The sequence below is a fragment of the Tamandua tetradactyla genome, chromosome X (assembly GCF_023851605.1).
Source record: "Tamandua tetradactyla isolate mTamTet1 chromosome X, mTamTet1.pri, whole genome shotgun sequence".
In the NCBI taxonomy this organism is placed as follows: Eukaryota; Metazoa; Chordata; class Mammalia; order Pilosa; family Myrmecophagidae; genus Tamandua; species Tamandua tetradactyla.
Genome location: NC_135353.1, coordinates 131911795 through 131921583, shown reverse-complemented (window position 1 = coordinate 131921583; position 9789 = coordinate 131911795). Strand labels below are relative to the sequence as shown.

General features: G+C 41.2%; 1 pseudogene; it reads left to right on the top strand.

Annotated features, from left to right (window-relative positions):
* The first annotated feature begins 272 nt into the window (after positions 1–272).
* Positions 273–1200, top strand: LOC143670859 (aldo-keto reductase family 1 member B1 pseudogene; annotated as a pseudogene).
* The last annotated feature ends 8589 nt before the right edge of the window (positions 1201–9789 follow it).

The window sequence follows — 9789 nt, the reverse complement described above, 5'->3', positions numbered from 1 at the left end:
AAGGAAATATAGGGCCAAATTATCATGGTCTTGAATTTGACAGTGGCTTGTTAAACATGACATCAAAAGCACAAGCAATAAAAGAGAAAAAAATAGATAAATTGTACTTCATCCAAATTGAAAACTTTCATGCATTAAATCACTCTGTTAAGAGAGTGAAAAGGCTACCTGTAGAATGGGAGAAAAATTTTGCAAATTACATGTATTCAGAATATATAAAAAACTGCTACCACTCAACAAAAAAAGACAAAGAACCCCATTTAAAATTGGTTATGCTCTGCAATGGCAACAAGATGCCCATCCTGGGGCTGGGCACCTGGAAGGCCCCTCCAGGCAAAGTGACAGAGGCTGTGATGGTTGCCATGATGTTGGGTACCATCACATTGACTGTGCCCATGTGTACCAGCATGAGAATAAGGTGGGGGTGGTACATCCAGGAGAAGTTCAAGGAGCAGGTGGTGAAGCATGAGGGCTTCATTATCAGTAAGCTTTGGTGCACATACCAGGAGAAAAGCCTGGTGAAAGGAGCCTGCCAGAAGATGCTTGTGACATCAAGCTGGACTACCTGGACCTCTACCATATTCACTGGCCTACAGCTTTCAGAGTGGGAAGGAGTTTTTCCTGTTGGATGGGGCAGGCAATGCAATTCCCAGTGACACCAATTTTGTGGACACATCAGCAGCCATGAAAGAGTTGGCAGATGAAGGGCTCAACAAAGCTATTGGAGTATCTAACTTCAACCATCTCCAAATCAAAAGGATCTTAAATAAACATGGCTTAAAATATAAATCTGCAGTTAACCAGATGGAGTGCCACCTGTACTTAACTCAGGAGAAGTTATTCCAGGCTTGTCAGCCCAAAGGCATCATGGTGAATGCTTTATAATCCCCTTGGTTCTCCTGACCAGCCATGGGCCAAGCTTGAGGACCTATCCCTACTGTAGGACCCCAGAATCAAAGTAACTGCAACCAAGCATAATAAAACCACAGTCCAGGCACTGATCCAGTTCCCCATGTAGACGAATATGATGGTGATCCCCAAGTCTGTGACACCTGAATGCATCACTGAGAACTTTCAGGTCTTTGACTTTGAATTAAGTAGTGTGGATATGACTAACTTAGTTACAACAGGAACTGGAGGGTCTGTGCCTTTGTGAGCACTCCCTCCCACAAGGATAACCCTTTCACTACTGAGTTTTGAAGCTGTGGATGCCAGCTCTTCTCCAAGTGACCTGCTCTCCTGTTTTTCATGCCTCCTTTTTTCTTGTAAGTGTTGTGTGGCCTGAGTTCCTGAGCAATGCATTAACAGCTTGATGACTAACCCAGCTGGATGGTGAGGTATGAAGAGCAGTATCTGTGGGTTAGAAGGCTCTTCCAGTTTTCTTTGTCCTTTTTTTTTTTTTTTTTTTTTTTTTGCCCAACTAGGAAATCCAAGTTGAATACCCCTTTCTGACCAAGGAGAAAAAAATGTGTAATGTCAAAACAGCGCAACTAACAATTAAGTTTGGATTGCTTGGAATCATATTTCTTTCAACCAGTTTTCTCCTTGCCTCAAATAAAAGTGCTTTTCTGAGTCCGGAAAAAAGGGGGCCAAAGTCTTGAATAAGACATTTTTCCAAAGAAGAAATACAAGTGGCTAACAAGCACATGAAAAGATGTTCAACTTCATTATTTGTTAGGGAAATGAAAAACAAAACCACAATAAGATACCACTTCACACCTATCAGCCTGGGTATAATAGAAAAATAAAAACAAAATAATAAATGTTGGCAAGGATGTGGAGAAATTAAAACAGAACACTTGCTGTTTGCTGGTGGGAATGTACAATGATTTAGCCACTGTGGAAAACTGTTTGGTAGTTCCTTAAAAAGTTAAACATTGAATTACCATATGACCCAGCAATTTCACTCCTAGGTATAAGCTCCACAGAATTGAGCACAGGTGTTCAACCAAAAATTTGTACATGAATATTCATAACAGCACTATTTTCAAAGGTGGAAACAACTCAAATGTCCATCAGCAAATGAATGGATAAGCAAAATGTGCTATATCCACACAATGGAAGATTATTTGGTGATAAAAGAATGAAATACTGATACATGCTACAACATGATGAATCTTGAAAACATTACACTAAATGGAAAAAGTCAGACATGAAAATCCACATAGTGTATGCTTACATTAAATAAAATATCCCAAATGGGGAAATGCATAGAGAGAGAACAGATTTGCCAGGGGCTGAGGGAAGGGGCAATGGCAAGTACTACTTCTTAATGGGTACAGTGTTTCATTTGGAGTGATGAAAAAATTCTGGATTAGATAGTAGTGATAGTTACACAACATTGTAAATTTACTTAATGCTACTATATTGTAAATTTTAAAATGGTAAATTTTATATTATGTGTAGTTTGCCACAATAAAGACTCATTAATACTTTGCTGTAAATTATTGCATGGGTGGCATGCAAAAAGTGTTAGATTTTTGGTTTTCTTTTGGAACAACAATCAATTGAGCCTGTTCCTTTTGGTTCTTGTTATGACCTAATTCAAAGAAACAAGTCATAGTATGTTAAGAATAAAAATATTCTGTTAGTCCTTTGTAGTTCTGGCAAACTCTTGCATAAGTTTAACAAAAACTTCTTATTTTTTCTTTCCTTTTTTTTTTTTTTTAACATGGGCAGGCACCAGGAATCGAACCCGGGTCCTCTGGCATGGCAGGAAAGCGTTCTTGCCTGTTGAGCCACCATGGCCTGCCCCAAAACTTCTTATTTTTTAAACCTATGTTCCTAAAAATCCCTGTTTATTATTACTGTGATTTAAAAATACCTGTAATAACTGTAACTTATGTTTTAAAAACTATTATTTATGTTAATGTCTCCTGACAATTTCCGACTTTGTCTTTCCTTTATCAGAACCTGTATATGAAATAATAAAACTCTTAAGATATCTTTTATACTTGAACTACCATTGGATTTCCTGAAATAGCCTCACAAAGATTTGTTCCTTAACAGTTTTATTAGTTAGGGTTCTCCAGGGAAACAGAATCAACAGGAAATATTCATAAATATAAAATTTATAAAAGTGTCTCATGTAACTGTGGAAACATAGAGTCCAAAATCTGTAGGGCAGGCTGTGAAGCTGACAATTCCAATGGAGGGTCTGGATGAACTCCATGGGAAAAGCTCGCTGGCCAAAGCAGGAAGAGAACCTGTCTCTTCTGAATTCCCCTTAAAAGGATTCCAGTGATTAAATTAAGCATCACTCATTGCAGAAGACACTCCCCTTGGCTGATTACAAATGGAATCAGCTGTGAATGTAGCTGATGTGATCATGATTTAACTCAATGAAATGTCCTCATAGCAAAAGACAGGCCAGCACTTGTCCAACCAGACAAACAGTTACCACCATCTGACCAAGTTGACACATGAACCTGACCATGACAGTCCACCCCTTGTCAACTTGGCAGCTATACTCATCGCATTAAACCATACCTAATTTCTAAACAGCAAACAATAAAAGACATGCTGTTTTTCTCACCTAAGAATACTCAACTGTCCTGCATATAACCAGAAACACATTAAATCTCTCCAGAATAGGGTACGAGTTCTTGGTAATATTTATTCTTAAACTTGATATCTTACAACTTAAATAATATAACATGAACAAAACAGCATTACAGTCCTATTTCACCCTGATAGTCAGGGTCAATCACCCCAGCGGGTAATATAATCCCCTTCTTGGCTTGTTGATCCAGGGGCATGAATAGCGCAAAGTGACCAGGTGGCAGTCTTAGATTCCAGTTCAATGGAATTATTGTTGTTTCTCCTGGTGGAAGCACTCCCTTTTGGAACTAAAACCTGTAAACCAGCAGAGCTCAGGGTCACAGGAACAGAAAGCAGAAATTCTCCTAGTGGATCACTAGGGGTAATAGTGAGTGGTGCCACTCTCATTTCCACCCCTTAGTTTCTGGACCCATGGATCCTGGCTATGGGAAAAACAGTACCAGACAGCAGATGCTGATTCAGAGCATATTACAGCTTCCTGGAGAACAGTACCCCAGCCCTTCAAGGTATGGGTCCAGAAACTAAGGGGTGGAAATGAGAGTGGCACCACTCACTATTACCCCTAGTGATCCACTAGGAGAATTTCTGCTTTCTGTCCCTATGCCACCTAGTTGGCACAATAGTTGAGTTTTCAAAAGACCCTTCCACTGTTCTATCAATCCAACTGCTTCTGGATGATGGGGAACATGGTAAGACCAGAGAATTCTATGAGCATGTGCCCATTCCCACACTTCATTTGTTGTGAAGTGTGTTCCCTGATCAGAAGCAATGCTGTGTGGAATACCATGATGATGGATAAAGCATTCTGTAAGTCCATGGATGATAGTTTTGGCAGAAGCATTGCTTGAAGGGAAAGCAAACCCATATCCAGAGTATGTGTCTATTCCAGTTAGAGCAAATCACTGCCCCTTCCATAAAGGAAGTGGTCCAATGTAATCAGCGTGCAACCAAGTAGCTGGCTGGTCACCTCAGGGAATGGTGCCATTCCAGGGCTGAGTGTGGGTCTCTGCTGCTGGCAGATTGGGCACTCAGCAGTGGCTGTAGCCAGGTCAGCCTTGGTGAATGGAAGCCCATGTTGCTCAGCCCATGCATAATCTCCATCCCTACCACCATCACCACTTTGTTCATGAGCCCATTGGGCGATGATAGAAGTTGCTGGGGGAAGAAGCTGACTGGTATCCACAGAACGGGTCATCTTATCCATTGATTATTAAAACATTCCTCTGCTGAAGTCACCCTCTGGTGCGCATTCACATGGGACACAAATATCTTCATGTTTTTGGCCCACTCAGAAAGGTCTATCCACATACCTCTTCCCCAGACCTCTTTGTCACCAATTTTCCAATTATGGTCTTTCCAAGTCCCTGACCATCCAGCCAAACCATTAGCAATAGCCCATGAGTCAATATTACAAATGCATCTCTGGCCAGTTCTCCTTCCAAGCAAAATGAACAACCATGTGCATGGCTCAAAGTCATGCCCACTGGGAGGATTTCCCCTCACCACAGTCCTTCAAGAACACCCCAGAAAGGGGTTGGAGTGCTGCAGCTGTGCACCTTTGGGTGGTACCTGCATATCATGCTGAACCATCTGTAATCAGGCCAGACTTTTCTCTTCCTCAGTCAATTTATTCCCCAAGACGCCCTAGCTCTGGTCTGGGAAACAGAAGGTAATGTGGCAGGAATGGAGACCATGGGTATTTGGGCCACTTCCTGATGTAACTTACTTGTGCTTTCAGGACCTGCTCTGTCTCTATCTAGTATATACCATTTCCATTTTATGATGGAGTGCTGTTGTGCATACTCAACTTCATGGCTTGGTGGGTCAGAAAACACCCAGCTCATGATAGGCAATTCAAGTCTCATGGTAACTTGGTGGCCCAAGGTTAAGCATTGAGTCTCTACTAAGGCCCAGAAGCAGGCCAAAAGCTGTTTCTCAAAAGGAGAGTAGCTATCTGCAGCAGATGGTAAGGCTTTGCTGCGAAATCCTAAAGGTCTGCATTGTGATTCTACTCCAGAAGCTCCAGACAGCATCTCTAGCATCTCCATTTGCCACTGACACTACCACCACCATTAGATCTGCTGGATCATATGGGCCAAGTGGCAGAGCAGTTTGTATAGCAGCTTGAACCTGTCATAGAGCCTCCTCTTGTTCAGGTCTCCACTCAAAATTAGCAGCTTTTCTGGTCACTCGATAAATGGGCCAGAGTAGCACACCCAAATGAGGAATATGTTGTTGCCAAAATCCAAAGAGAGCAACTAGGCATTGTGCCTCTTTTTTTTGGCTGTAGGAGGGGCCAGATGAAGCAACTATCCTTCACCTTAAAAGGGATATCTCAACATGTCCCACACCACTGGACACCTAGAAATTTCACTGAGGTGGAAGGCTCCTGTATTTTTGTTGGATTTATCTCCCATCCTCTGACATGCAAATGCCTTACCAGTAAGTCTACAGTAGTTGCTATTTCTTGCTTACAAGGTCCAATCAAATGATATCAATATAATGGACCAGTGTGATGTCTTGTGGGAGGGAGAAATGATCAAGCTCCCTGCAGACAAGATTATGACATAGGGCTAGAGAGTTGGTATACCCCTGAGGTAGGACAGTGAAAGTGTATTGCTGACCTTGCCAGCTGAAAGCAAACTGTTGCTGGTGGTCCATAGTAACAGCTATTGAGAAAAAAGGATTTGCCAGACCAATAGCTGAATACCAGGTACCAGGGGATATATTGATTTGCTCAAGCAATGATACCACATCTGGAACAGCAGCTGCAATTGGAGTTACCACCTGACTGAGCTTAAGATAATCCATTGTCATCCTCCAAGACCCATCTGTTTTCTGCACAGACCAAATAGTAGAGTTGAATGGGGATGTTGTGGGAATCACCACTCCTGCATCCTTCAAGTCCTCAAGCATGGCAGTAATTTCTGCAATCCCTCCAGGAATCTGGTATTGCTTATAATTTACTATTTTGCAAGATAGAGGCAGTTCTAGTGGCTTCCACTTGGCTTTTCCCACCATAACAACCCTCACTGTACGAGTTAGAGAGCCAATGTGGGCATTCTGCCATATGCTCAGTATGCCTATTCCAATTATGCATTCTGTAACTGGAGAAATAACTACAGAATGGGTCTGGGGCCCCAGTGGACCCACTTTGAGATGGAGCTGAGCTAAAACTCCATTGATCACCTGATCTCCATAAGCACCCACTTTTATTGGTGAACTAGAGTGACATTTTGTGTTCCCTGGAATTAATGTCACTTCTGAACCAGTGTCTAATAATCCCTGAAATAGCTGATCATTTCCTTTTCCCCAATGCACAGTTACCCTGGTGAAAGGTTGTCAGTCTCCTTGGGGAAGACTTGGAGGAAGATTAACAGTATAGATTTGTGGCAGTGTAACAGGGTTCTCCCCCAAAGAGACCTGGCCTCCCCTTCATTCAAGGGGCTCTGGGACTGTGAACTGTCTCAAGACTGGAAATTGATTGAGGGGCTGTGACTCTGTGTTTTTGTAATTCAAGTTAGACTTCTGCTCACTTGACCTAGAACTCTTTTGTTTATACAGCTCAAACAAGAATTTAGTAGACTACCCACCTATTGTATTTCTAGGCACCCCATGATTTACTAGCCAATGCCACAAATCTCTGCAAGTCAGACTATTTTGACTTTGAGTTTGCTGTCTATTATAATAGCCACATCCACCCTGTCTTTGGTGATTAAGTGCTGCCACCTGGCTTATGCCAATTCAGGATCTGATTATCCCCATTGTGTTTAAGGATTCCAGCTCAGTAACAGCAGTTCCCACAGTAATGTCTGACCTACAGAGAAGTGCAACTAAGGAGCTCTTCATGAATGATGGTGCTAGTCTCACAAATTTATTTCTCATTGTTCTGGTAAAAGGTGCATCCTCTGGACATCCCTGGGGTGTAAGAGTAGGCCCTGGTACCCAGTTGTATTAGTTAGGGTTCTGTAGAGAAACAGAATCAACAGGAAATATTCATAAACATAAAATTTATAAAAGTGTCTCATGTAACCATGAGAACATATAGTCCAAAACCTGTAGGGCAGGCTGTGAAGCTGACGATTCCAATGGAGGGTCTGGACCAAACTTCACAGGAGAGGCTCACCAGCAGAGACAGGAAGATAGCCTGTCTCTTCTGAATCCTTCTTAAAAGGCTTCCAGTGATTAGATTAAGCATCACTCATTATAGAAAACATTCCCCTTGGCTGATAACAAATGGAATCAGCTGTGGTTGCAGCTGATGTGCTCAGTAATCCATTGTACTCTTAGGCCACCTCCATTCATTGTGGATTATGATCACTGCCACCATAAACACCAGTGTGCAAATGTCCATTCATGTCCCCACACTCAGTTCCTCCAGGTATATACTGAGCAATCAAGTTTCAGGATCATATGGCAAACCCACCCCTAGTCTCCTGTGGAATTACCACACTGATTTCCAAGGGGCTGCTCCTCTCATATTCCTACTGACAGTGAATATATAAATCTCTTTCTCTGCATTTTCTCTAGCAACTACATTTTTAAACCAGCATTGGTGGGAAAACTAAAGATACAGCCAAGGATGTTTTTACTACATATTTTACCTGCGCATGCCATAATTCTGTCAAATCTGTAAAGATGGGATAGAAACTGGATCCAAAGCTCAAGACTCCTTTAAAAATCTCTAAATGGATTTTATTCCATTGCCTCCAGCCATGGCATATAAATATGTTTGGACGTTATGTATGTTTTGAGAAAGCATGAAAGCTTCTCAAGAACCTTAGTAATGGCAAAAAATGTTGGTTGACTTTGTTGTTTTTTTACCTGGAAATTCTTGATTTTCTTTCTAGTGATGGTGATACTCACTTCTCTAGAAACTTCACCAAACATATTTGTAAGATATTACATCTTACTTCACATTCCCACTGCCCGTATCACCTTCACTCTTACATTCAACAGCATGAGAAGAATTTTCATGACATTCTCTAAAACAGTGGTTCTCAACCAGAGGCAATCCCCCAACCTCCCAGGGGACATTTGGTTATGTATGGAGAAATTTTAAATTCCACAACTGGGTGTGGTGGTGGTGTTACCAGACAAAGGCCATGGATTCTTCTGCCCAACGTGCTCAATAACCAATTCCTGAGACACTGGGTTTCAAAGACAGATATACTTTACTACTACATGTGTAGCAGGAAAACAGACACCCTAATGACCCAGAATTTGTCTCCCGGAGTTTAGGGGGTTTAAGGATTTTAAGAATTTTAACAAGGGGAGATGAGGTTATTTTGAATAGTTAAGTTCAAAGCAGAAAAGGAGACAAATGTTAGCATTGTCATTTCAGTAGGAGAACATAGGTTGAAAGGAGGGGAGACAGAGCTATCACTTATCATTTCAATAGAAGAACATAAGTTGAAAGAAGGGAAGGCAGAGCTATCAGTTAAGTACTAAAAGTGTAAACCAAAAGGAAGAAGTAGTTTATGACTGACTTCATTAGCATTAGGGACTTTGCCTTACAAGACAATGACCAACTCTTACAATCATAAAAGCACAGAATAAGGGCCTTTTACATTCATTTCCGATATCAAGGCAGCTGGACTGCAGTTGAGAGATCTCAGGTATTTCTCTGTCTACTCCAACATTCCAGAACACAAAAAGGAATTTTTATATAATGATTTACTAATCAAAATTATCCCTTAAATCCTGATTTCTAAGTTACAGTCTTACTGACATTGAACTGATAGAGGCCAGGGATACTGCTAAACATCATACAGTGTACAGGATAACCCCTCCCACACACACATCAAATAATTATCTGGCTCTAAATGACAGTAGTGCTGAGGTTGAGAAACTACAGACACCCTCCTCTAAAACAGCCTCTTTCCAATTTAAAAACCAGCGAGGTTGTCTTCTGGAAAATGACATCACAGAAAGATTGCCCTCAAACTTGATGAAGGACAGTACCAGGTACTATTAACTAATACAACAGTAATATTTTAGGATCTTGATCTTTGAATCTGGGCCTCTGAATTGAAGAGTTATAAACCACTCTTAAATCACTGGAAAACTATTCTAGCTGGAGACCTGGAACTTAATATTCTTATAAATCCTTCTAAAGCAGATGACAAATTCCACTGAATTGTGTACTTGGGAATGGTTGAAATGGGAAAGTTTATGTTGTATATATATGCATCCAAAATTTTTTTTAAAAAGCAACTAAAGCAACTA